This window comes from Macrosteles quadrilineatus, unplaced genomic scaffold (assembly GCF_028750875.1).
Source record: "Macrosteles quadrilineatus isolate MER2022 unplaced genomic scaffold, UCM_ALF_1.0 Scaffold_6__1_contigs__length_79288215, whole genome shotgun sequence".
Lineage (NCBI taxonomy): Eukaryota > Metazoa > Arthropoda > Insecta > Hemiptera > Cicadellidae > Macrosteles > Macrosteles quadrilineatus.
The window spans coordinates 65,388,964-65,395,087 of record NW_026542599.1 but is presented as its reverse complement, the minus strand read 5'-3'; positions in this window follow the sequence as shown (position 1 = coordinate 65,395,087).

The window sequence follows — 6,124 nt, the reverse complement described above, 5'->3', positions numbered from 1 at the left end:
ACACTAGCTGGAATTTAGGCTTGTGATTTAATCGGCATGTTTAGGTGGAGATAATTTAATTGCTAACGGGTTCGTAATGATATCTTGTTTTTATTAGTTGGAAATAGATAAGTTGTGTGCAACCAATGACTTGATATGAAACTTTATAGACCGAAGCGACTGTTAAAACATTTCCTGAAAGTGTAATTAATAATGCAGAACAGCAATCAACAGTTTAAAATAACTGACATACCATCAATCTTCATTTTTTTCTGATTTTGATATTGTGGCGTGATCTTGTAGTGTTGTCACTAAGTAGCCCAAACATCCAAAGACAACTAGAGACCTGCAGTTTATAGTGGAATCTGAACCACATTTTTGCCTTGTAATTAACAAATTGGTCTAACTATCAGGATGCTACTGCGTATATTCGTAGTAATCACTTGTGTGGACGGTAATCCACATCAGGGAGTATGACTTCCACAGATCATGGCTATAAATATCCACAACTGATATACATTGTACCTATGATAGTTACAACAGTACAGTTTTAGTTTTACATTGAAAACTAGCTTTACACCGATAAATAAGATTGTATTCAGTCTAAAGGTTATGTGAATTAATTTATTGTGCGATTGCATTTAATTGTTGATACTAAGATAACGGAAAATTCGCGTGCAAATGGTAGATAAGTATTTCTACATACTGTATAGCTATTAAGCTTACCTTTAAATTTTAACTCTTTGGTTGAAACTTATTTAGATATTTAAATTAAATATTTTTATTTAGATATATTTTTTTAATTTAATATCAACATTATATCTAAATTGCCTAGTGTATTTATTTTTTCTTATTTTTTGTATTTTCTCTTTAAAATTGAATTAAAAATCGAATGTAAAAATGCAAAATGAAAACCTAGCGTTAAATTTTATTTTCTTAATATACGAGTGAAACACCATGTAAAATAAATGCCAGTACATAGCCTCATATAATGTATTGAGTTTCATTAACGATATTAATTGTTTGTGGAATATCTAGTGTACAAGCCACCTCAAACTACTGCAGTAAATACGGCCTACCTATTAAGCCAGGGAAGCCCCTGCAACTGTATTACTGCACTTAATCTTGTCCATAGAATTACCTAAGCACAAGATAAACGGGTTGTTCTATTGCCCTCTTGTACTATGTGTATGTGTACCATTTTAATGCAATGTTCAAATGATTGTAGTCTCTTGAAATACAAAATACCTCAATTTATTATAATAAACCGATTCTAGTAACGCTTGCAAATGCACATAAATTTAGAGAGAAAAAATTTATAAAATTGCAAGTTTGTGTTTTCAGGTATTTTTATTATAATGATTTTTTCCCCAATATGAGTGACTAACACATATTTTGGTGCAATAGATGAGCATACGGGTTTGACCTAATGTTATTTAGCTTGGTAACTTATTGGTAAAAAAGTAACACGACTTATTGGTAACTCGAAGTAGTGAGTTTTATTATTAAATCACTAAAACTCATAATCGTTACCATTATATATAACAGAAATACTATGTACAAAATATATAGAATTTTATATTATATTATATTTATTATTCATTCATTTAAATTGATTCATCTGTTGGGCCGAAAGGTTTTTACAGCTTTCTTTTTATGAAAATAAAATCGTATATGTTAATAGGCAAGCATGCATGTATAAATAAGGTACTAGGACTACGATTTGTCTAGATAAATGTTTAAAATTTTTTGTTAGATCATTAAATTGATTTGTTATATTGATGTTGATTATTTTTTTTGTTATTAGTTGTTTGTTGTATATTCATTTGTTAGATCAATAAGTGGTGGAAACATGCGTTCTTTAATTATTATTTTCTTCTCATTGAGGGCCATGTTCAAGCCTGTTTTACTCCATTTAATTCCCATTCACTTCACTTTATTTTAGAATTTACATGACTTCTATTAAAATAACATATGTTTATTTTATTCACGCATGTTACATATAATTTCAGTTATTACTCACGATTTGGGTTGGAGTAGTGGATTTCCTAGCTTTCTTGGGACATTATTAATGCGCTAAATAATATTAAAAATACAAAAACAGTTTAAATACTATGCAGTAGGTATTTGTAGTTACATGATTGATGACTTATTCTCTGAAATCCTTAACCAATAGTTATATAAATTCTGTCTCATAAACGTTTTAGAAAACTAACTTGGTGAAAACTAATTTTTTCCTAGGACGCTAGTCACGAGCCCGAAATTGGTTTCACATTACTTCAGGCTAGACCTAGGGGTTACGGCATTATCACTTAGATAAAATCCATTGGTGATTTGGTGGGATTTGAACCCGGGACCTCAGGAACCGGAGTCCCGCGCTATAACCACTAGACCAGCTCGCTCCACTGGTGAAAAATGTAGTGATGGTTTCCTCAACAAACAGCATTATTATTATTTCGTATACATTTTTAAATGCAATAATGGAGCTCATGTTAGTAATATTTTTGTAGATTATAATGCAAAACTAGTTGTCCGTATCCAAGTAGTTGGCGTGAGGAAGGACCCGTATAAATTAGCAGACCTGTCAGCGCTCTGCAGTATTTATGAGACTGCTTCTAGGAGTAATTTACAAGTGTTGTAATGCCACGACATCTAAATCTCTGTTCAAAAGAGGTTGACATTTTTATCGTATTTCAATCTGTTTAGATTTTTTTGATCACTCATCGTAATGTGGCTATTTTTGCATCAACAGATATATTAGATTATTTCTTACTTTTACATTCAAAATCAAGCAATGAAAAATTAACCTTTTTAGAGAAAAAAGTTTGTTCATTAGATAACTGCGTCAATAAAGAACATAAATTGTTCACAGGCAGAGTTTGCTAATAGCTTTCCTGCTTGATTTTGCGCTGCATAAACCATTGAAAGGAACAATGCAGCAATTAATCTCTCAAGCTAATGTATGGCTTTGTGTTGTTGGGTAGCAAAACAAGAATATCACACAATTGTATATTTAGCTCAAAAATGAAATTAATATCACGAGTATTTCTTATGAATCTTAAAGAATATGTTTTACGAATTGATGATGGTTCGAATCTAAATATAAAAACGTTAAACCCCAGGAAATAGTGTTGGTTAATCTTAAAGTTGCGAGGAAAAAAAATGTTTAACACAACTAATTAAACACGTAAATTGTTAATACATTTATTAATTTAAAGTTAATATGCTACTATTCCTTCTACAACTAGATAATTTAATTTCTATTTCCCATGACAAAGAATTTTCACAGTAACAGTTTAAGTAAATATACACACAACTAGGCTAAGCAATTAGTTCTACTGGGTCAGTGCACAAACATGTTACATTACTAAGTCGGTAGGCTATGCAATTGCTATTAGTATACCGGAATATATTTAGTAGCAAGTATTGTGTCTTCAAAAGTGCTATAAAAATTCCAGATATTTTATTTATCTTTTAATGGAAAATTAATTACTCAAGTAATGTTTTAGAAATAATGTTCTCTTTGAACAAAACACTACACATTTTTATTTATAGTTACATGCATTAATATGTTTTTATAGATTTTTAGTATTTTGTTTTACTATGTTATAAAAGTATTTTACTTTTTTGAGTGTGAATAATATTCATATTCCCTTACTATACAATTTTGTTCAACACGCTAATTTACATTGCTAATAAATTGTTTTGATGTATCAGCGAATCACTTAAAGCTATCGCTTGTATTATACACGACACTTAAATCCTTCCCGGTTATTATTATTTTTTTATAATAAATTTAGAAAGAAAATAATAAAATAAATAAACATACTTTTTTACGTTGCCACAAAACAGAATGCCTTTAGTAGTTTTTATGTTGTGGTAAGTAGCACATAAATGTGTTTAGTATTTAGTGTTTTGTGGCCGTTCATTATGATTGATGTTATTGGATTGCCATGTTTAGTATTGAGGTAAGAAGTTCAAGGCGACAGTCACGAGACATGTCAACCTTTAAGGTGGATCGCTGTTATTTTGTCTGTTGAATAACCTGGTTAGACGAGCATTTGTATTTTTAGATTACGACTAATTGAAAATTTTCAAGATTTGTGTGATAGTAATGGAGAAAACCCATCTGAAAAGGTCTTACTAAAAGATTTGACAATTTTTTATGATTTACCTATGGAAAGAATTTTTTTTTTCAATAGTTTTATTCAGTGTTCAGTATCATTGTTAACATTTTAGGTAACATATGTCCTCTTATGGCCTACTAATTTCAACCAAATATTTTTTTATAAACAATTCTTTTACGGAAACAAACTAGCATGAATATAAACAATCTATTTAAATGATGCATATGCAAAAAAATAATGTTATTTGTTGCTCATGAATTGTTTAGGAACTACAAAAAATCGTTGCCCTCAACAAACTTTTAATAACCATTGAGCAAACAGATTCAATTTCAGTAATTTGCGTTTTCAAGGTTACATAGTTAAATTCAGCAACAACAAGAAAGCATACAAACTATAGCAGATCCATGCATTTTTAATATGACATAATTAAATTGACTTGTAATAGATTTTAGTTTTAATGCATAAAGGGATTGAAGTAAATTTCATGAATATGTTTGATTCAGACCTCTCGAGTATCGTTTACCACAGAACAGATAGATAGTGTTGCATTGGGAAACCAAATCAGAGATTAAATTATAAACTACAAAATCCACTTTGCATAACTTCACATGGTTGATCCTATAAACTGAACTACTAATAGAAACGTATTCCACACTCAACGTGAATGCTATTCATATTTGAGTACATAACACTCGTACAGACATTTCATGATATACTTACGTTTATACAGTATAACTATATTGAGGATAGATAAATATGAATTTCCATGTTTATAATAACGTTATTAAATAATTAGAATATAAATACAGTACTTTAAACATGGTTAAGTCAGCCGAAAATCTGGTATGCTACTTCCATAAAATTTTGCATTGCTTACATCAAATTTTCAACGTTAAGTATGATGTATTCCAACTTGGAATGTTAGGCCTAACTCGAGGCTCTCAAAAAGGTTCCACCGAAGAATGAACTGAATAATGTAACTCACGGGTCTGACTGGATCTTTGATTCCATTCCTTCTCTGGTACGACAAAAGTGTCCACTTTTATTGCTACTTTCAAATGTGTAATGTCTCAGTGTGTACTATAATAACTGGATGATCAGCAGCACTAATAAATCATTCACATAGTGTGTATATTAGTAAGTAAACGAATTTATCTTTTGATCATTTATTAAGAAGAAAATCAATTATTATAAAAAAAGAAACAAGGTTACACGTGTTATATAATTTTATTTGGTAAAACTCAATTATATAATTGATCCTAGATCTAGTTACACATGCTGTATATCATACTTGACCAATTGAATCCGTTTTGTAAACATTTAACAAGCAATTCATAGTATATTGTTTTACAACAGTGTTATATTATTTTCCTAGTGACCAGTCAAACAAAAATTTAATTTTGAAATACAAATTTTGAAATTTTATGTAAATATATTTTTTAATCTGTAGCCGTTCCATAATAAACTAAATTTATTTTGATTTTTGAAAGTAACTAATTGTGGAATATCTAGTGTACAAGCCACCTCAAACTACTGCAGTAAATACAGCCTAGCTATTAAGCCTGGGAAGCTCCTGCAACTCTATTACTGCACTTAATCTTGTCCATAGAATTACCTAAGCACAAGATAAATGGGTTATCCACCATTGCTCGGTAAACTGAAATCATTTTAATGTCAATTGATTATATCCTCATAAAAACTCGTAATATAGTTAAAGGTCCTTGTGCACTTTAACAGGTCCCTATGCGTAATAGTGTGTTTTCAAATAATCATAACATAAAAAATAAAAAAAAATATTTTTCAAATGCCAAACTTTATCATGGTTGCAAAAAAACTTAAACATTTAGGCAATACAACGAGAAAGATTTTACTTATCAGATTAATACATTCTTACACACTGGTTCTAAGCTATCAATGGTCTATGAGTAAATATTATTGTTGAAATAAAGCTAATTACGGTACAATAAATGAGCAAGAATTTTAAGTTTGGCAAGTTATGAGTAACAGATCAACAATAG